Below are 23,482 nucleotides of genomic sequence, written 5' to 3'. Positions count from 1 at the left end.
ATACCCGGAGTGATGGGATAGGAACAGATCATACGTAATGATTCCAATGTCAGACAACAAGAGCTCAGAGGCCATAGCTCGTTAGTGAAATTAGAAGTGACATTCATAGAGAAAGTGTAAGAGGGCCTTCAACCTTTTCCACGTTACAAATGCTCCCTCGCAGGACCAATGAGAAATTCACCACAATGTAGATGCAGGGCCACAGCGCCCTCTGCCGTATGAAGACATTATTGGTTGTGGTACTCTCCACAGGGTCTTCCAGAAATCAAGGAAGAATTGTCCGTGTCCGTGCAGACGGTGTGCAAACTTTTCAACAAAGTTTTCAAGTGTTCATAGTGGCAAATAGGTGAAGGGGATGCAACAAGTGTTGTAATTTAATATTTGCAATACTGAAAGTGAGTTAGTAGCAAGCTTGGTTCGTAAAGACGCGGTGAAAATAAAGTGAAACACAAAAAATTCACATTGCATTCGTCTCTCTCACCCAATGCATAAAGCAATGTGTGGCTTGTGCTCACACTCCCAGAAGTGCCTGGTGACATTTGGTACATCTGTTGCAGAGGCTTGACCAGTTTTCAGAACTTTCCCCATCACCAGCTCCAGGTCATCTGCCAGACCTGCATATCACCCAGCCCCACTGGTAGGTGTCTTAGATGGGGTGTCACCAGGAGCCCAGGCTAGCCTTAAATTCACAGTTCTCCTGCCTCAGTCTTTGGAGTGCTGGTCTTACAAGAAGATGCCCTCATCATGCCTGGCTCCTTCCCCATATCTCCCACTTTCTCACTTCCTGTCAGACCGGTCAAGTTTTCCTCCATACCGTGAAACACATCAACAAAAGTTGACCAAACAAGCTTCACAAAGTGTTAGCTTCTCTTCCATAGCTGGCCTTGGACATTCCTTTCAGGCTTTGCATCCCGCAGTCTTTGGTACTTGCTGTTTCCATCATCTTTGGCCTTTACTCACTTGCTGAGACCCCCAAACACCTCTCCCTCCTTCCCTCCCTCCCTCCCTCCTTCCCTCCCTCCCTCCCTCCCTCCCTCCCTCCCTCCCTCCCTCCCTCCCTCCCTCCTCCCTCCCTCCTCCTTCCTTCCTTCCTTCCTTTCTTTGTTCCCCTATGTATTTCCCAGATTTCTAACATAACCCAGAACTTCTAGGGGATGTGTCCTCTGGTAGTTCAAATGATGCTCCTGGTGGCACCAGTACCCATTGGTCCTCAGTAGTTCTGTGTTTTTGTACAGTCAGGACCAGGAGTTTCCAGCTGTCTCTTTAGAATGTTGCTGTAATTTCATTTGCAAAGCTGCATTTTAATGATTTAAAAATTTCTGAGTCCTCTTGTCTTATTACTGTGGCGTTGGCTCCATGCATCAGGTCTGAAACCCTTTGTGCTCTGCAGGCACCTTAGCACAATACATTATGTGAGGGTCTGTGCACACCGTTCAAAGGTTCTGTGGCATGACACATTAGAGATGCTTTTCAAGGTTCCATTCTAGAGCAGTAGTTCTGAAGAGTACCAGTACCAGCCAGGCAAGCAGGGGAGCTGGTTAGTAATCCAGTGTCTGGGACCTGCACCTCACACTCACCAAATTGGAAATTTTGGCAGCAGGGCTCCAGTAACCTGAGTTCTTTCAGTGATTTATTTAGTGACTGAGTGTGCACACATGCCACAGGATGGCTGTGGCGGTCACAGGACAGCTCTATCTTTGGATCAAGTGAGTTCTCAGAGTCAAATGCAGGTACCCATACTTGGCAGCAAGAACCTCTACCCAATGAGCCATCCTGCAGGCCTGTGATCTTGGTATTAGCAAACTCTCTGGTTATTGTGACACCGCTGAAAATTTGATAACCTCCTGCCTAATGAAGATCTTTTGTAGACTAGTAGAGTGTCTTGCTGGAGTGTAGAAACAGTATTTGTCACTCCCTATCACAAACTAGTTACCAGTTAAGGGAAGGTGACTGAATCAGCAAGAGTACTGTCTGTAATGAAAATATATTATGTTGAGCAAAAGGAAATCATATAACCAGTGAATTTGTTTAGAATAAAACAATTGGGAGTCAGTTCATTACTTACCGAAACAAGCAGTTTCATTGCGATTTTAGTTTTACTTTCCAAATTAACATCAAAGTGACAGGAAAAGTTATTACAATAGAATTGTGTTAGTTAACAGTTTCAAGTACCATGGCTTGAAAATCATAGCTTCTGAACATTTGTGAGGAATAACTGGAGATAAGAAGTTACACCTGTAGCCAATCGTGTAAGAACACCAAGAGAGAAAGTTAACCTTTCCAGACCTTGAGTGGAATTCCTCAAAACTTGATAGATACAAGGGTACAGGAAAGCCAGCCTGAGACACAGCAGTTGGTTGAGGTTACTGAGTCACAGACAAGTCAGAAAGTATGCCTGATGTGAACCTTCCTTTAACAGAGCTCCACGTAACTATCCACATGGATTCCCTGGTCCTGTTACTGATAACTAAACTCTCACATGTTTTATCTGTGAATGTTGATAGTTGTTTGGCACCTCTGTATATAGCCCATAGTGAAGGGATTGTGTGTGTGTGTGTGTGTGTGTGTGTGTGTGTGTGTGTGTGTGTGTGTGTGATTCCTCTGTTTCTCTTGATAATAGGGACAGGAGGAATGGGTTTCATATCATAGAATTGCAAGGAAACACATCCAAAGTAATTTTAAGTGGAAACAGGAAGAGATAGTCCACATATCCAGAGAGGTCTGTGAAATATCCAATCAAAATAGAAATATTGTGTTGCCATTTGAGGAGTTTGTACATGGGTTAGTCTAGAATTGGAGGAAGTTGTTATGGATATCTGGTTGAAGTGAAGATAATACTGCAGGCAGTTAGCTGCCTTACTAACAATGTCAGCTTATTTTATTATAAAGGAAATTAGTTGAGAATCTCAAATTGAGACCCCTTTTGTACTTTGAACTCCTGAGTGATAGGCATTCTATGAACAAGACAAGGGGTAACAGTGGATGTTCTCTGTTCTGGGAGGCTGTTATAATAACAAGGTGTTTTCAGTGTTAGTTGTTATGGTGATTAATCTGGATTGTCAGCTTGATAGGATTTGAAGCCACCATAGAAACACATCTCCAGGCACATCTGTGAGAGATTATTTAGATTCTGTTAATTGATGTGGGAAGATCTACTCTGAATATGGGCAGAGTTCCGGACCGGACAAGACAGACAGACAGACAGACAGACAGACAGACACACACACACACACACACACAGAGAGAGAGAGAGAGAGAGAGAGAGAGAGAGAGAGAGAGAGAGAGAGAGAGAGAGAGAGACTGAGCACAGGCATTCGGTTTCTTGGATGTGGACACCATGTAACCAGCCACGTCCTGCTCTGTCCACCTCTGCTGCTGCCACAATGGACTGTGTCTCCTAGAACTGCGATCCCAAATAAAACCTAACATTAGTTGTCACAACAGTAAGGCAAGTAACTAACACAGCCAGGTGATAGAGCCATGTGGAGGAAGCCATGCCCCTGTCCCTGTGCACACTCACAGGCCTTGCTGAATTTGTCACACACACCTGCAGGGCAGTCCTCTGTTATAAGGGATACTTATTAAGATGGAAGTTTCTGGGGTCAAATTCCAGCTCTACCACTAAGGACTGCCTTTTCTTTTTCTATTTAACAGCTAGTGTTTTATTCAGATAGCAGTCTTATTACCTGTGCTCCAAGAACATTCAAATAAGAACTCAAATAAAATCAGATGTTAAAACCAGTCTTCAAACATAATAGCCAATGATGCCATGTTTGACTATGATATAAAACCACACCAACACCCCAGAGGCCACAAAACCATTCAGCACACCTTCCTTACTGTAAGCTGGTTGAAGCTAACAATTTTAGCACTTGGAATTCTCTGTCCTTTCATTTCCTCATATCTAAAGTGCTGACAGGAACTGTCTGCCCTAAAGTGCTGACAAACTAGCGGGCATTGGTAAGTTATTTAACAAATGTGAAACCTGAAAAGTACCTGATGAGGCCAGGTGGTGGCGGTGAAGGCCTTTACTCCCAGCACTCAGGGGACAGAGGCAGGTAGATCTCTGTGAGTTCTTTCAAGGCCAAACTGGTCTATAAAGTGAGTTCCAGGACAGCCAGAGATGTTACATAGAGAATCCCTGTTTCAAGAAACCAACCAATCAACCAGCAATCAAAGGGATCCCATGAATATTTCCATTATTATAATGTCTACTCTGTAGTCTCAAGTCCAACTGGAGTCGGTGCTTTAGAGAGTCCTCTGGATACTAAATTTCCTAAAACATTTGAAGCCTCAAGAGAGTGTTTTACTAAGAAGTGCTACTGTTAGAGCATTTGTGATGTCTCTGCACCAGGAACAGAGAAGCAAAGCAGCCAAATGCAACTTGTCACTGCAACACCATTTTTTAAGATTCAGGACAAGGTGTGATTAGCTAAAGCAAGAGTAGGGAGCAGGTGCTGACTGGATAGGGTGGTTGAGTTGGCACCCGGAACTAGGAAGTCTAACTTAATGGAGCTGTCACACACATGGTGTACTCTGATGATGCAGAGAGTGTCAACTTGCTGACGAGAAACCATCTGAAAGCAAAGACAATGGCAGAGTCTGGGACCAAACGAACTTAGAGGCTAGAGAGTGAGAAAGGGAGTCAGAGAAAGGGGGGCAGAGAAAGGGGGAGAGAAAGGGGAGCATAGAAGGAGCTGGAAAAGGAACAGGAGTCCTGCAGTTAAGAGCAAGCACAGGTCAGACACATTCACAGTCACACTTTGGAGAGCCACTGGAGCCAATTTGACTGAGACTCCAAAATCTGGGGTGAGGCAGACACCAACAAAGAGCTTTATTTAATCTGGGACAAATAACATAATATATATATGGGCCACTCTAAAATAAGCTAGATTATCAAGGTGGTTTTTCTTATACCTTTTCCCTCATCTCTTCATTGTTTTGGTGGTAGGTGTTTTTGAGCAATGACTTTCTAATTTGCGTGTAGGGAATTGGAACAGCAAGACTTTCCACTAGAGGGCATAGTGCTACCATGGGATGATTGCAAGCTCAAAAGGGAAAGGGAAAATTTGTTTTTCATTAATCTATCTCGAGGGGATGATAATGTATGCTACTCAGACACACCTGCATGGACCTGTTGGGCAAATTCCTAGGCTGCATCATGGATTCCTGGCTCAGGGTAGGAACCTAGGAATCTGTATTATTAGTTTGAATGCAAATGATTCATGTAGGGAAAGGGCTGAGAGTTACTTTCCAAAGCAAGGAAGTGTTTAGGGAAATATTTTAGAGGGATAATGTAATATATAGTAGCAGTTTTGTATTACTGATCCCATTTTCCCTCCTTTTTCATGTTTGTCTCAACTCCACCTGTATCAGAGTTGCTATTATCATGTTAAAAATACAAATTAGTTAAATGTCAAATTAACAGATTAAAGAAGTTTCTTTTAAAAATATTGGTTATTCTGCTTTCTCCCAAGCTTCTTGGGAGAAATACCAAATCACTTACTTTAGAAGTCAGTATTGCTGCTCCTGGCGTGTGAATGCCCCAGCAGATCTATGCTGCAATGTTCATGGGGAAGCTTAATTACACAGCGGCTGTGTAGGGCACACAAAAGAAACTGTGCTGCATTTCTAACATGGCACAGTTCCTCATCGCAGTAGATTTAAGGAGCCTGGGAATGACACAGCCAGGTGTCACCTGACCAGGAAGCCCATCTCTGCTGCTGATTTCTGCTATGTGTGTCTTTTCCTTTCCTCTTGCTTCGTGATTCTCCACAGCACATGTGGGGTCTTCAGGCCAGGTCACTCTCCCTTCACTCAATGATCATAGCCTTGTATGGAGAGAGTTTCCATTTACCAAGTAGACTCACAGAGACTGGGAATATTAGAGGAGAGACTGTTTCTCTGGGCAGCGTCTTTGGATATTGCTTTGGCTGGCCTGAAGCTGTCAATGTGACCATTTTGACATAATTTGACTCAAATTTGACATAATCCTACATTCCCAGTAATGGGATTAAAGGTGTGTACTTCCAGGCCTGGTGAGAAAGACATTATCTGTCTATGTATCTGTGTGTGTATGTATGTATGTATGTATGTATATATGTATCATCTATCTATCTATCATCTGATATCATCTGATCTGTTTGTCATTAATTTGTTATTACTATTGTTGTTTTGAGACAGAGTCTTTCTACGTAGGCCTGGCTGTCCTGAAACTCACTGTGTAGACCAGGCTGGCCTTAGATTTAGAGAGATCCGCCTGCCTCCTGGACTGACTGAAAAGATACGTTAAATTGTTCACTTTTAATCGCTCATTTTCTAGAAGAGGAAATCAATGTCCAGAACAGGAAACTGGGGTGACAGAGTTTTTTCATTAAGGAGCTAATGAAAATAGTGCCGTATTTTGCAGGGTGCTGTTCTAGGTGTTGGGAAAGATTACTGATAAGCGTGGCAGCTGTGGAATTTGGAGTGTTTATTAGATTAAAATGTGTGTAATTGCACATCAATAAGAGATAATAGGCTTTGATTTTATAAGCGCTTATGTAGCTTTTACAATTGTGCATTTCATTGTATTGGAAATTACCATTCTAGAATATTCCTTTAGGTGGCAGCAAAGAGAGAAAAGTTTCTCCTTGGAACTCCATTGCATACACCCACAGTAGGCTCAATTCTGTGGACAGTCCTTTGTCTCTGCCTGTTTTCTTGGATCAAAAACATTCTTACCTTCCTATTCTGTCCTGGCTCAATGCTACTGTCACATGTCAGTATTGTACAGAAAATTCAATTAGAGTTGAATATTTTTTTTACTGAGTCTTTTAACCACTGGATTTTGAAACAAATCTGAAACATTTATACTGTATTTCATCTTAAAGGGAAGCAAGATCAGTTTTAATCTATAGCTCATTTATTCAGGCTTTCAATCTAGTTACACTTTTAAATGGTGTCTCTGTAAACATATCTAAAATCAGTTTTAAAAGTATTTTGTTATAATGCATGGCTTTTAAAAAATTGACATTGTAGTCTCTATTCTTTTTGCTTTTGCTTTTGTTTTTCAAGATAGGGTTTTTCTGTGTAACAGCTCTAGCTGTCCTGGAACTCACTTTGTAGACCAGGCTGGCCTTGAACTCAGAGATCCACCTGCCTCTGCCTCCTGAGTGCTGGGATCAAAGTTGTGTGCCACCAACGCCCAACTTTTATTCTTTATCTATGTGTATATATGTAGAAGTTGAGGGTGAAGGACATGTGTGGAAGTTAGAGGAATCAATGGGAGTCTTCTGTCTCTCTCTAGGATTCTAGGGATCAAATTCAGGTTGTCAGGCTTGGTAACAAGTGTCTTCATGAGCTGAGCCACTGGACCTGGGCCATGATGCCTGAGCATCCTATTAGAACCTGTTACTGCCATTATGAGACACACAGCCATAGAACTTCCTTCTGAGCCTGAGGATAATTCTTTATTCTTTCTTTTTTTCTATCTATCTATCTATCTATCTACCTACCTACCTATCTATGTATATAGCTACATATCTATGTATCTATCTCTTTCATTCTTTGTTCTTTCTTCCTTTCTTTGTTTCTTTCAGAAACCACTGGTGTTTCTAAGAGTGTATAATTTCCTTTTAAAAATTGCATGCAAAATATTGTGTTTATTTTTCCTGGGGACTGACCCTAGCTTTCATGAGTTCTCTCAGAGAGAACTGACACTTGTTCCATGTTAAAAGCTTTTGCTTTAAACAGTGCTACCATTAGCTAATATAAATATGAACTTCAAAAAGTAAGGAAGCATTGGGCTGGGCTTCTGGTTCAGAGATTTGATGTGCTTGGAAAACACAGGGTGTCTTTGTGGCCACAGCTGGGCAGCTGTCTTCATTTGCCGTGAGTACAATGGGTTCCATATCTCAGGACCGATTCTCAGCTTACTTGGTAGTGGGAGTGATGGTTAATAATATTTTGACTTGGCAAAATATAGAGTCACCAAAAAGACAGACTAGTGGGCATGTCTGTGAGGGAGTGAAGTGCAGTGGAAATGCTCACCCTGAATGTTACTGGAACCATTTCATAGGCTGAGGTCTTAGACTGAATACAAAGGAGAGAATGGGACTGGTAAGATGGCTGAGTGCACAGCCTTTGCTGAACAGAACTGATTATCTGTGTTCAGTCCTTGGAGGTTAAAGGAGAGAATCAATTTGATAAAGTTGTCACGGCACACACACACATGCTCATGAATGCACACACAAATAATAATAATAATTAATTTCAATTTAAAAATTAATTGTTCTTTGAATTTTGACTAAGAATGCAATATGGCTGCCTGTCCCATGCTCCTGTCACCATGCCTTCTCTGTCACCATACCTTCCCTGTCACCATGGTTTCTCTATCACCTTCCTTATATTTTCAACTTATGAACCAAAACAAACTTTTCTTCTTAAGTTGCTCAATTTGTTGGAAATGGTTGGAAGAGTGACTATTTAAGTGGGGGAAAAGTGGGAAATGCTCACTCACATATGGGAACAGTCGTATTCGTGCCAATATTGGCATCATCTGAAGGGGAACTCTGTTCCATCTTACTCTGGCATGACCAATGTCTTCAGGGAGAAATGGTTTGGAATAGGGACAGCCCCAGGGGTCTCAGGATGTAATTCAGGTGTTTAGATGCCAGGGTGATTTCGCTGGGCCTTAGAGACCTGTGCTCAGAGACTCTGATTCTTGTAACGGCCCCTGAGGCTTACATGCTCTGGGAGGAATTGCCTGAGACCTGGCAATACTCACATTTTGTACGGCATGCGTGTTTTCTGCCTAATGGTTAAGAATAGGAAGAGATCCTGTGGGCTGGGATGTTGCTCAGTATTTGGGCACTGGCCTGCAAGCCCAAGGCCCTGGGTTTAGTCCAGCAGGGAGGGTGAAAGGAGAAGAAATACTTCCCCCAGGAGCTCTTATTTTAAAGTACTTATTTAGTAGTCTGTTAGATCTGCCACTTCCTATTAGAAATCTTACAAAAATATGGAGGCCTTGCTTCCTTGTCTACATCCTTCATTCCTAGTTATCTATGATTGGGGCTTATTGTTGAGTAATAAACAGAATAGATAATGAACTATTGTCTCTACTAAAGAACTAACTGTTAATTTCCTTGGCATCGCTAGATCCCATTCCGGTAGAAGAAATGACTAAATTGTCTGACATTGATCTCATAATGTATTCTAATTAGAAGAAAACAACAACAACAAAACAACAGATAACCCCCCAAAAGTTGCATGTATGTGGTGGTTCTCGTGTTTAATTCCAGCATTTAGGAAACTGGAGCAGGAAGACAGCCTCAAATTTGAGGCCATCTTGGACTGTGTGTGAATTCTAGACCAACCTGGGTTACAGAGTGAGACCCTGCCTCACAAAAACAACCTCTCAGGGCCAGTGAGATGGCTCAGTGGAGAAGGACACCTTCGGCTAAGCTGGATGACTGGAGTTCAATGTCAGGATCCCACATGGGAGAAGAAGAGAACTGATTTTCTGACCTCCCTATGTGTGCTATGGCACATGTGTGTGCATGTGTACAAGTACACAAATATACACAAAATAAAGAATTTTAAAAAGATAACCAATAAAACTCACAACAACACCAAAGAGGCAACATTGCTACCAAATTGAAAATGGAGCAGGCCTCTCTAATGTTTCCATGGAGGTATCTCCTCCCTATAGAGGATAAAAAATACCTTCTGATTGACTGTGATACAAGGGGAGGGGGCAGGGAGGTTTAGATTATCCGAAACTATGTAGTATTGTGAGGGACAGAGGTTTGGCTGAGTATGTGCATCAGGGGAAAGGTCATAGGAAGAGATCCAAGTGGCCAGGTGGTCAAGACCCTTGTTACTTAGTCTGAGTCAAACAGGAGGGAGTTTAGGGTTGATGTGGACTTGATAGTGGGTAGGGAGAAATAGATGGTGTTTCCAGAAAGAGAAGATAAGCTTCTGGCACTCGAAGGAGGCAGACCAGAGATGGGAAAGTCCCAGGTCATCGTGATCAAATGGGTTCTACCCACTAAATCTCCAGTCACAAAGATCATGGGCTCTCAGGATTAACAAAAGGCTGTTTTTGCAGCCATGTGGATGCAAGACAGAGAAAGGGAGCAGCTTCTAGCCCCTTCAGTATTCCAGAGGAGATGACCACTGTTCTGATGTGACAGAAAGAAGTCATTCAAAGAAGACTTCTGCTTTGGAGAACACTGATACTCTTTATGGGTAAACTCCCCTAACTTCCTGTCTTCAGACTAAGTGCATATTTATAACTGCTTCAAGCCTTCTTACTTCCTTTCTTCTTAAAGGTCCCTGTACAGTCCAAATAAATCATGTCCTGTAACTACTGACCAAACAATACTTTTCCATTTATTTTTGCTTGTCTTTGTTGGTAGTGCCTTTTCTTCCAACATGGAAATTTGCTTCTATGTCTTTCATATTTTTTTCACAAGTTATCATGCTTATCAACTGCCTATTTATCACGAGATAATTTATAAAATATAGAACTGTAAAGCAGATAAGATTATCCATAATTTCATCTGCAATTTTCTTCTTTATGTGCTTACATTCAAATATGCTGGAACGTAAGCATTCAAACTTTTAAAAATGTAATTATAATTCTGTGTCTCTTTGTTGTTTTCTTAGCACTTGAAGGATGGGTGGGGATGGGGGAAGTTGCTGATGATTCAGGAAGTAAAAAGACTACCCCTTTGAGGGTGTTCTCTGTCCTAAGAGGACAGAGAAAGGCAGGAGAGAACAGCACATCCATGGTGGTAAGAGGGGTGGTGATAAGAAGGACATACCCTCACAGAGAACAATTGCTGAGGAAGCAGTTGGAGAACAGATCAGCAAAGAGCCACCCTGTGACAGTGTTGAAAAGATGACCAAGGGAGGACAAACAGGAACAAGAGAAGCAATGGAAAGGGAGGACAGATGAATATGCATTTCTTTCATATACAGAATCCACATTTAAAGCACACATGTATGTATGTGATAAGAGATCATGATGGGTGGGTACAACTGGCAGAAATGGGACCAGCAAGGCAAGGAGAAGGAAATAAAGTGAGGAGAGTGTGTACAAGGTGCAGCAATATACATGCACAGAAATATCATAGTGAACCTCAGTACTTTCTATGCTAATTAAGAAGTTAATAAAAATTAAAAGTAAGATAATGCCAGGAGCAACATGGGGCCTGAGTCCCCTCTGAAAGGCCCTGTCCTTTTCTTAAGACTTATCCATGCTGTGTCTCATGCATACTGTTCCTCACCCCATCAGAGCTTAGGAATGGAGGCTCACCCATTGGTTGTCCAACAGGGGAGTTTCCTTCCATGCTAGCACACTTCTGAAAGGAGCTGTCTGCATGGTCAGAATGACAATTCCTTTTATGAGGATCCACGGGCTTTGCACATACAGGGGCCAACCTTGGCTATCTAGGGGAAGACTGTGGATACATTCTCTGTTCTTAGAAAGGAGAAGCAAGAAATGAACACTGGGAGCTACCCACCCCTGCTTCCTGCTTAGATAACAGCAGTAGCTTTATCAAGATACAATCCCCACATGCACTGAACAAGTTTGAACTGTAAAAGTTTATAGTTCTGACCTGTTTAAACCTGTTTGGTTCATGAAACCATTACCACAACCTGGCAAACTACACTATAGGTCACTTTTTGTAGACTTGTCTAATCTTTTAACATTTGACATGATGCCATCTACAAACTTCATACCTGAGAAGAACACAAAAGAGTTCTCAAAGACAGAAACCCCATGATATTTTAAATTCACCTATGATTTTCATGTTGTCTGTGTTACAGCTATCCTGGATACACTGAACCCATGGGCATGTCTGTGAGCTAAAGATTTACTTACTATTTCCCTCTTGTAACCTCTCTTGATACTTTTACTTATTTTTGAGATCGCACCTCACAGTAGAGTGATCTCCTGCCTCAGAAGCATATGCCAACAGGTTCAGCCCCCAACACTGTGTTCTGCCATGGAAATAGAATGGTGTAGCCCACATTCTTTTTCTGGCTTCTTTCACTCAACAGAATGCTTTTAAGCTTATTCTTGTTATACCGCCTATCAATATTCAACCATTGCTATGGTATTACAGTCTTCCAGTAAGGAGGGTTGCCACAACATTTTAATTCATTCATTTTTTCAGCATTTCTGTCCCACCCTATTTGGACCCTGGCTTCTGTGAGCATTCATGGCTAAGTTTTTGTCATTTCTGTTGGATAAATGACTTCAAGTGTAATGGTTTGATTATATGAAAGGTGTGTATATGAAAAATGTCAAATTATTTTCCAAAGTGCTTATAACATTTTATATTGTCACATTCATGGTCATACATTGACATATGTGTGCCCACATGCAAGATTCTGTCTCAAAATAAAAACAGTGCTTAAAACACCTAATTGATGCATCAGACTTGCCCAAAATATCATCTCTTTAAAAGTTACTGCATGCCAGGTGGTGATGGCACACACCTTCAATCCCAGCACCCGGGAGGCTGAGGCAAGTATATCTCTGTGAGCAGCCTCAAGGGTTACAGCTTCAGTTTTTCCTCAGGACCTGAATAATTAGTCCTTTCAGTGCATTAGGCATATAGTGGCGGTTATTGTTTGAATGTGCCACATCAGGAGACTAATGATACAGACATCATTCTATATGATTGAGTTTTTGGTGATATGTCTATTAAACTTTCTCACCAATACTTACTAATTGAGCTGTAAATATTCAGATCTCTTCATGAAAGAGATACAAGATTTTTATAAGAAGTATAATTTAGCAATATTTTTCTCAACGTGTACCTTGCAATTTTATTATCTTTGCATTATTTGTTTTTCATTTTTTTGAGACAGAGTTTGTCAGTGTAGTTTTGGAGTCTGTCCTGGAACATGCTCTGTAGACCAGGCTGGCCTCGAACTCACAGAGATGTACTTGCCTCAGCCTCCCGAATGCTGTGATTGAAGGTGTGTGCCATTACCACCTGGCATGCAGTAACTTTTAAAGAGATGATATTTTGGGCAAGTTTGATGCATCAATTAGGTGTTTTAAGCACTGTTTTTATTTTGAGACAGAATCTTGCATGTGGGCACACATATGTATGACTATGAGTGTGCATGCATGTGGATGCAGAGGTCAGGACATCAGTCATTTTCTTCTTTTGCTGTCCTTTACTGTCTTCAGACATGGTCTCTCAGTAAACCAGAAATTCACCATTTTTCTGAGACTGACTGGTCAGCAAAGTTCCAGGATCATTCTGTTTTGCCTCCTAATGCTGGAGTTACAAGTACACACCACTATGCCTGGCTTTTTATGTGGATGCTTGGGATCTGAACCAAGATGCTTACAGAAAAGCACACTTTTTTTCCTTTGGAGGCTGTGCTGGAACTTGCTCTAGGATAGCCTCAAACTCACAGAGAACCGCCTGCCTCTGCCTCCCAAGTGCTGGGATTAAAGGCGTGCACCTCCAACACCCGTCGCAAAACAAGCACTCTTACTCACCGACTCATCCCTCAAGCTTCTGTTTTGTGGGTCTTGTTGGCTAAAAATATTTGCCTGATACAAAGTCATAAAGACTTTTTTTCTTATTTTTTTTTTGTGTGGAAGTATTACAGTTTTAGGTTCTATACTTATTGAACAAAAATTATTGCTTATAAAGCTCTTCATCCTTTTCACATCCTAGTCTTTCTCTCTTTGACACTATGATCAGGCCCTCTGGGCTTGAAAGATGGTTCAGTGGTAAGGAGCTTGTGCTGTTCTTCCAAAGGACCTGAGTTGGGGTTCCTTCACTTACATTAGGTGGCTCACAGATGTCTAGCACTCCAGCTCTGGGATCCAGTGCCTTCGTCTGGCCTCTGTGGGCTTCTGCATATATGCACACACATATGCATAAGTAAAGAACAAATCTTAAAAATATATAACACTTTGTGGTTCTTGAGAGGACGAATGGGGCTATGTACATGACAAAGCATAGTGTAGGCATTAGTGAGCAATCAGGAGCTTCTGGCTAATGATTGTGACCATTAATATAATTTTCTTAGTTTACAGTTTTTACTATAAATGGCTTGACCCCTGCTGATATCATTTATTTAATGATATCCTAGGAGGACTGATGGGGGAAGTCCTTCTGTGTATATGATTGTCTTATTGGTTGATAAATAAAGTACTGTTGGCCAATAGGAAAACAGGATAGGTGGGACTAGGAGTAAAGGAGGATTCTGGGAAAGGTAGGTGAAAACGCAGAGTCACCATGTGAGCCTGGGTTACTGCTGGCATCCAATAAGATAAGTCTTATAAAATATATAGATTTATGATAATTAAGACTGAGCTAGTAGATGAGAAATCCTAGTCATTCAACAAGCAGCATTTATACCTAATATAAGACTCTCTGTGTTACTTGGGACCTTAACGTGGAGGTGGGCGGAACTTGGGCAAGCCTGGTGGAAAGCGCCCATGTGGCAGCAGGACTCGGGCAGCTTGGCGAGAAGACTGTTACAGGGGACCTTTCCCTTAGGGTCTCAGTGACCTGATAGTCTGTGTATTTAGTGAGTCATTTATAGAAATGTCTCCAACATAACTGTAACAAGAAAGAAGGCTTACAAACCATTACAATGCATTCATCTTTGCATTGGCTGTTCTTCCCCACCTAACCCCATAGAGGGCCCTAGTACACATCTCCCTCATGTTTGCCTTTCTTCACTCATGGAAAAAGTACAGTCTCTTCACCTGGCACTGGACCTGAAGGGATCTAAATTTATTTACTTTTATTCTGCAACCGCTTGAGGGGAATGGAAAAGGATTCCCTATCCCCTATTGCTTTTTGTCTCTGCTTCAAGCCCTGTTTGATTTTGGTCTGGTCTCCCCCACCTCCCTGTTGATGGAACTGTAAGCTTATTGAGAAGTAGCAGTCAGAGTTGGACCTAGCAGGAGCAGGCTGGGAAGCAAAAGAGAGGCCGGGTGCCTTGTGGACACACCCAACACACACCTGTTCTCTTCTGCAGGTCTGGCTTCTAGCCAAGATGCTGATCTGACTCTCCAAAGCTATGCACAATCATTTGCTTGTGAATTTGATTCCAAATTCTAGAGTCTGATTCTTCAGCTGTTACTTCCTCTGGCCTGCTGTGACCTCCACGTGGGCACCTACGTGCTTTTCTGGCTTCTGCAGCCTCCTTTCCTTGTCCTACGCCCTAAGTATCTTTCTGGTTCCTGGAGCCTCCTACTATACCCTTGGGACTCCCACCACATGGGCAACTGTCTCTCTTGGGTCTGGCCTGCTAAACCCATAGGGGTCTCTCTACTAAAGACACTGGCTCCCGTTTCCCCATGCTCTCCTGCCTATCTAGGGCTTCAGCCTGCAGTCCCATACTTCAGTGTTTATCTCCCTCTTGGAGCTTATAGGAACACACCCTTATGGTGTTCTCTTTTGGGAGTCTCTCTCTACCTCCACAGACCTTAGATTTTATCACAACAGGTTTCCCCCAGGACAGATCAATGGCCAAAGCCAGGTGAACTTGATTTTCAAATTCTCACAAATCATAATAACTGCTACTACAGAGACAAATGATCTCCAAACTTGCTCAGATCTACACTTTTATGATTTCCACTCTTTTTATCTCTACAATTTCTCTGTGCTCTGCTATCAAAACCAAACCAAACCAAACAAAAACAATCTCTTAAGATTATGCTGTAAACTCTATTTCAGGATTTGTATACTCACTGAGTATAGTTTAAAATCTGTAAAATATGTAAAGAAATTTGGTTTTAAACCTATAACAAATGACTTATAATTAAAATCTAAATACAGATAATCTTAATTTGCTGCAACATATATGCTATTCAATACTTATTTAGGGTATATTTGTGATTGTGTATGTAACTTGGATTCAACGCTCATAAAAGTAGATTTACTAGGAAAACAGATGTTTTAAATAGCAATCATGTGGTTCTCATCCATCTTGGCTGATGACCTCATCAAGATGTAAGTAGCCACATGGCTGGCAGCAATTTTTACTAAGGTTAAAGAGTACATGTCATGTGACTTAACCACCATCTTTAGATGACCATGTGGAATAGAACACCATTTATAAACCTTCTTATCCCTAGTGAGCTGTTTATCATTGTGTCTCCTTTTAGACTAAGGAAGCAACAAATCTCAAAAATACTTTGAATTAGTATAGATTTTTGTATGATGACAAAAATTTAAGGTTACATTTGCTTCAATATACTATATATGTGACTCAACTTTAGTTTAGAATACACTGTATATGGTGATAAAATTTTAAGGTTATAAAGGTCTATTCAGACTAACAAAAGTTGATTAAGATGTATGTCTAACTACTTCTGTCTTTTCTAATTGTTCAACAGTTAGCTGCTAAAAAATAGACATATTTATTACGTTTAATAAATAAGGTGTATTTGATCATAAAGACATACAAATTCCTAAGGTCTACTCAGATTCACAGTACTATTGGTCAAGTTTCTTTGTCTTTGCTCACTCTAAACTTTAGCCAGTTGTATAAACCAAGCCATACAAAGAAAACTGCAATGTTTTATAATGGTACACTATATAGGATCAGTAAACTCTCCAGTCTCCCTATGGGCTTTATCTAGATTAAAGATTTTATTTTGATACAAAAAGAGCTTCAGTACAAAAATTGTTATTTTTTTAAGGCTCAAACTTTAACAGGGATAAAGCTATATAAAGCTAATCTTATGAAAACTAACTTTTAAAATGATAAGGATAATTAAGGTATGCGAGTTAATGGTCAGTACCTTATAAATGTTCAAATTCTTAATGTGTTCAAAACTATATTTGTAGTCATGCTAAGTATTAATGTAATAATTACAAAGAATAAGATTAGTTAGCCTCCTGTATATATTTTCAAAGTTAAGCCTAAAATAAGTAACTACAAACAACGTTTGTTAAGTTTAAATAAACTTAATAAATAGACGGTCCTCAAACTCTTCAGAGATCTGTTGAATATGGCATTTAAAATGGGTCTGGTGGATAAAGACTGTCCCTGCCCTGGGACTTCTGTCCCCAACAACTCTGGAGGAACCTAGGGTGATTGTTCAGGTAGCCAGTGAGCCTCTGCCATTTTTAATAGATTCAGAAGCTGCTTGGTCTGTACTTCCTGCTTACACCAGTGAAATTTATCCTTCTCAGATTTCTGATGGCACTGAAAACTATGCTACTAATAACTTTGTCAGTTTCATAGCAGCAACCAATGTTTCAGCTGCCTTCTCAGTTCTCTTCATATGTAAAAATCAGGCTTCAGGCCTCACTTTCCTAGAGCTATTACTAGAGTTAGACAAAATTTACCTTGCTATCAGGCTCTAAAAATAGATGAAGTCATAAAATAGTTTTCAATCTAACGTTTTACTATTTTGTTATTTAAAGGGACTTGCTTCATAATAACTTCTCTCAGTAATCAACCATCTGTGTCACATGGTAAATGGAAAGAAAAAAGTGTAAAGTTTATGTAAGGTCTGAGGATACAAAAACTTAAGCTGTGAGCGTTGAAGAAAATGTTTAAGATATGTAAATGCAAGGTATAAAGGTCTAAGAAAGTTACCTAAGATATACATAGAATGAAAAATTTCTTTCCCTCTCTATGCAATTGTTATATTGAAACTTCAAAAGAATTTTGACACTAACCATTGGGGTTTTAATGAGCTGTTTAATCTAGGTCTGGTAAGCACTGATTACTATTATCATAGCCACAAACTCAAGATTTTATATTTCCTTTGGTTGTCTTCTAAGTATAGACTTAAAAGTGCTTCTCATTCTTCTAAAGACATCTGTCTAATTTACATTCACCCAATCTTCTTGATAGAGGAAAGAGTGTTCATACTTTTAACCCAGAATCATTTTTGGGTCCCCAAGCTTCTACTATGACTAAATGCATGAGTCTCCTGCCTTTTCTACAGTGTGGATTTCAGTACAGATTACAAACAGTGGGAATGCTAACATATCTAAAACATCTTCTTTTGTAAACTCAAAAATTCTTGTAAGCTCCAGGGAATCAGTTTGAATCTATCTCTCATAGATCAAATGGACAGACACCAGATGAATATAGTCAATCAACAACCTGTTCCCCACCTGCCAATTCTGCCTATTCCTGAAATGGACGCTCTCTCTCTCTTCCCTGGTCTTGGGACTCCTTTCCTCCAACTACCCAGGACCACAGGCCTAAGAGATGGCTCAGAGGTTAAGAGCACTGAATGCTCTTCCAGAGGACCTGAGTTCAATTTCCAGCAACCACATGGTGGCTCATGACCATCTATAATGACATCTGGTGCCCTCTTCTAGTGTGCAGGCATACATGGAGGCAGAATGTTATATACATAATAAATAAATACAATCTTTAAAAAAAGTTTCAAATATACATGCTTGATAATTTTGCCTTCTCTACCTTGTCTATCAGCCTCCATAGATTTCAGGTCAACTGAAGACTGCTCCAGCACCAGCTTCCGGTGTTCCTTCAAAATCTGCATCCTGGGACAGCTTCAAAGTGGTGAGCCCCAGGTGGTCCAGCAGCATAGCTGCAGATTGCATTTTCCTAGACCCAGAAGGTCCCATAGAGCCTGGTCAGCAAGTGAAACAGCCTACTTTCCCAGAGCAAGGCTAGCATCCTATCTTTCTTGGATCTCCAAAGATGTTAACACCTCCAGAGAGCAGGAAGCTCTCTAAAGAGCATGGTACCCCCATTCCTGCCTCACCAGCCACCCTTCCTATTTCCTTACCTTTTATAATAAGCAAAGGAAGGGATGTTAGGAACCACACAGCAGCCACATCATCACCAGCCACCAAATTCAACATGCATATCCTTTAAAAGGCTCTCCATCACAGCCCACTGTCTCTCTCTGTTTCTTTCCTTTTGTCTCCTCCCCATCTTATCTTTGCTCAGAAGCAGCCTTTCATCCCTGGCCCACAATAAACCCTCTTGTGTGAGATCTGTTGTGTGGTGAGATTTCTACGATATTCCTTGCCCCTAATCCACCACAGTACTCTTCTGCTGCAAAACCTTAACAACCACTTTCTGCTTTCTGATTGTATATGCAATGTGTCTAATGTAACTAGCTGTCTCAGCCTCTGGCTGACATAAATTCTCTACCACCATGGTATGAACCACCCATCCAAATACCCCCCCCCTACCTTTTTTCCTTAAATTTCTGTCAGGTTATCTTATCATAGCAACAGGAAAAGCAATTCATTTAATGATCTTAAATTATTTTTGCACCGTGTTAGAGCACTAACACTTGAAAGGCTACGACAGGAGAGGCTGAAAAGGCAACTGTAAAACAGGTTAATTCTGGTTGGCTCAAGCCAGTCAGCATTCTAACACAGAGGAAGAAGGGGTTCTCAAGCCCCCATCCCTATGCACAGTTGGTAGCTTCTGGGGAGGAGAGTTAGTTTCCTTTAAAGATGTTGCCCCTAGAAGATAGATCACACCATAAATGGTCCTATATCCAGGAGAAGACGGGATAGCATGAATTGGACTCAATGTAATATTTTTCTAAAACTAAAGAAGAACTCAGGGAGTTGGAAGGAATGAGGGTGGATCTTCAAGGAGTTAGGATAGGCGAGGAAGTTGAATATGATCAAAATACATTGCATATAACTTTCAAATAAGCAATAAAATATTTACAAAGTACCAAAATCCTGACTCACCATTAGAGATTCATCTGTCTAATCCCAGTAATGGAAAGAAAATAATGCCAGTTCTCCACAAGCAGAGATGACACTTGGTACTAGGTTTTAATCAATAAAATGGTTTCATTTCTTGTAAAACAATGGCAGCTGAAAGAGCTGACACATGCAATGTGAAAGTGTTGTGACCCACCAAGTCTCATACAGAAACTTCATTTAGAGCCACACTCTTCTGTTCTGAAACCATTGGGAATTGTAAAATTAAGCACGGCTACCAATTAGGTGATCGACTTCCAAGCAAAAATGTAAGGGGAAGGGAGCCTTATAAATATTTGAAAACTTAGCTGGAAATTCAGACCAATGGTCCTGGTTGACTAAGAATGAAGAATTACTTGGGATTACTGTCAAGGGAAATGTGGCCTGTGAAGTGCATTGTGGAGATCCAGGTCTAAAAATAATTATTAGTTCTTCAGAACCTAGTGAGCTCCTCTTACTTGGGAGCTAACAAAAAGCCCCAGGCCTCTCTCCTCTCCTTCCTTTGGGATTTTCCTTTAAAACAAATGGGATGCTGCCGAGGTCCTTAGAGAAACACCCACTTGCCCCTTGAATTCAAGCATAAGGAGATTCTCAGGGCATTGCCAAGTGACTCCATTTACATGGAAAAGGACTCTCACAAGGTCTTGACTCTTAAAAATGGGGCAAATATGCAACAAGTGGGTGATCCTAACCCCAGAAAAATACTTTGTCTTTTCAGCAGTTTAATTTCACAAACCATGAGGAAGCTGTTGATTGCAATCAATTTACATAGAAATTTAGTCAAAATATGCCAACATAAATACAGCAGTTTCAAAAAAAATAACTGCAAGTAGTAAATAGCCTCATATCTCCTGGGAATGAAACAACAAGATAAAAATGCTGTGGGATTATTTTAACTTCCATGTTTTAATATACATTTTATCCCTCAAGTTAAATTCTTTCACTGTAACAGCACAGTATCTCATAAAAAAGTAACAGTTTTACACATAGAGGGGACGTATCTGACCCTGAGTTTTATGAGGGATGATTGTGATTTAGGGTTTGCAATGTTGGAAATTGTTTTCTAGAGGAAAAAAATCCCAGCAAAGTTGGTTGCCTTGGCAACATGGGATCGTTGCATCAAGAAATTCATGGCAATACAGGACCTATGTCAAGATGGCAAATGATCTACCAAATTAGGTTAAAAGAAAACTAATTCCATGGCAAGGCACTGTTAGCTGACCTATGAAATATTAGGTCTCAGTTTTTATCATGAGCCTTGTTAGACGAGATGGAAACTCAGCAGCCAATGCAGGGAGGAGAATGGGGGTGAGATGTGTTTTACCCCAGACTGCCCCTTCTCTAAATCCCTGCACATGCACAAGGAACCCAGGGCCTTCGCCACTTTCTCTGAATGTGACTGAGCTGAGCAAAATATGTCTTAGTCTGATTGTTGATTTTCCCAGCAGTCTCTCTTTCAAAGCTTCTCCCTAAGGTGTATCACTTGTGCCTATTGGACATTTGTAAATAATGAGCATAACTAAGGATTAATGCACCAAAGCTGGTTATTAGTCACATAGGAGAAAAGCTTGTTAACATCCAGTCCAATTATTCTGGCAGGGCCAAGGAGAGATTTATCTGTGAAGTATCTAGCCTCAGATGAAAAGCCTGTTAGTGAAAAGCTACGCTACTGAAACAGCTTGCTTCCTTCCCTCTACAAGTGCCTCTTTGTGACTCTGTTCAAAGTTCACAGTTCTGATTCTTGGCTTCTAAAATATCACCACAAGGCAGTTTTGAAAGAGAGCTTGGATTTTCCTTTCAGAAAATGATATTTCTTTTAAAAGTCAAGTCAGAACTATGCTCTTCTTTGGCCTAAAGTGCTGTATGGGTTTTGTTTCCAACACAGTTTTATGCTGTGATTCATCTGATAAAATCAGAGATGGTCCCTAGTGAAGGAGATGTCCTGTATGACTGGGCTGTCCTTTGCTTTCTTAGCTCTTGGCTTGGAGATTGCAGAAATGAGTTGGGACCAAAGGGACACATATCAGGAGCCAAAGAACTGAATTTATAGTTACTAAGTTGAAAAACACTTGGGCAAACTCATCCATTTCCAGACAGTGACAGCTCCAATATATGCAGACCAAGGCAACATAGAAGATGTGCTGATGACCATGAAGCCTAAAAACAAAGAAAGATTTTGTCCCAAGCATCACTCGTGTTCTTCCTCCTACATTATAGATAAGGTGCCTGATCCACTAGTCCACAGTTCCCGCTCAAGGCTAATGCTACAAGTTGATTTGTTCAACTGTTGGTGGCACTAACATCACCTCCAGCCTATGACAACACAAAGGGAGCTCATGGATTAACAGGTACATTGATGGAAATCTCTTTAGAAGTGCTGGTGAATACACAGTGGCCACAGTGACTCACTGACTCCATGCCAAGTGGAAAAATAAGCATATTATTTGGCAAGCATGTCATAGGCAGCCTGTGATTCAGTCCTGGTGATCAAATTTAGTGTCTATTCAAGGTAAGAATTAGGTCTTGATTTGAAGAAGTATTGCAGCGTGACAATCACTTAGGGCTAAGCAGCTATTATGGCCTTTAGACTCATTGGGTTTTGTCTATAGAATGTCATAGTTCAATCTCTCCTTATCCAACTCCAGTTCTGTACTGGCTATTCATTTTAATGAAATAAGGCTGCTTTATTCATTTATAGCCTGACTGTTAATGTAAATTGTCCACGGATTCAACTGCTTTCCACAAACCTGGCATGCTTTTCTCAGCCAACTTCTGCAGACCCTAGGTCACCATGATCAACCAATAAACTTCTTATCTTGATTTTCTTCATTAAAGTGTTTCTTTCTTGAGCTATAGAGGCAGTTATGATACCGAGGGCTTCCTCACCAAAATTATGCTACAAATTTCTCTCCAGTTAAAATTTACTGCTAGAATCATATGAATCCTCCTATAGGTACTGGAATTATTTCTTATACCATTATCTGATCTATTTCAAGATATAATAGCTAACTCACACTTTCTAATTACATTTGATTTTTGAAATTATAATGTAATTATAACTTTCCTCCTTCCCATTCCTCCATCCAAACCCTCCTATAGACACCTCCTTGCTCTTTTAAAATCATGGCCTCTTTTTTGAAACAAGGAATGTATGTGTACGCATATATGCATACATATACATATTCCTAAATATAGCCTGCTCAGTCTGAATACTATTACTTATATGTGTGTTTTCAGGGCTGACCATTTGGAATTAGATAACCAATTGGTGAGCTCTTCCCTGGGGAAGACTATTTTTCCTGTTTCCAGCATTTCTTAGTTGCCTATGGTTCTTTGTGGAGGGTTGACATCTCTTGGGATTTTCCTTGTCCAATGTCTTATTGTTATTTTCCTTTGGCTCATGTTTAGGCAATCATGTTAGTGAGACTTCAGATTCTGATATTTATCCTTTTACACAAAGATAAATGTAGTCTTCACCCCTCATCAAAGAAACTTTTCTTTGCAACAGATGAGACCAGTACAGAAAACCACAATTAATCAAAGGGAAGAGTGTGAATCCCAATCAACTCACTTTAAAACTTACCTTCGTTTCCACAATACCAGAATACAAATTCTCTAATGTCAGAGAATTTGTGTCTCATTCATTCCTATAATCTTAGGGGTAGCTGTTAGGGACCACTGACATTCCAGAACCAGGTGTGCCATCAGCCCACCCTCAGCAAATGGCACACTGATGGTTCTCAGTAAATGCTTGCTTGCAACTTGATGAAGTGGGACTCTTG

The 23,482-nt window shown here is 40.7% G+C and overlaps 1 protein-coding gene across 15 annotated transcripts in view; it reads right to left on the bottom strand.

Annotated features, from left to right (window-relative positions):
- Positions 1-23,482, bottom strand: part of Marchf1 (membrane associated ring-CH-type finger 1) — a 630,089-nt gene that overhangs the window by 13,073 nt on the left and 593,534 nt on the right. The window lies entirely within an intron of this gene.

The sequence above is a fragment of the Cricetulus griseus genome (assembly GCF_003668045.3).
Source record: "Cricetulus griseus strain 17A/GY chromosome 1 unlocalized genomic scaffold, alternate assembly CriGri-PICRH-1.0 chr1_0, whole genome shotgun sequence".
Classification (NCBI taxonomy): domain Eukaryota; kingdom Metazoa; phylum Chordata; class Mammalia; order Rodentia; family Cricetidae; genus Cricetulus; species Cricetulus griseus.
Note: the sequence above shows the minus strand (reverse complement) of the source record. Positions and strands in the feature narration are given on the sequence as shown.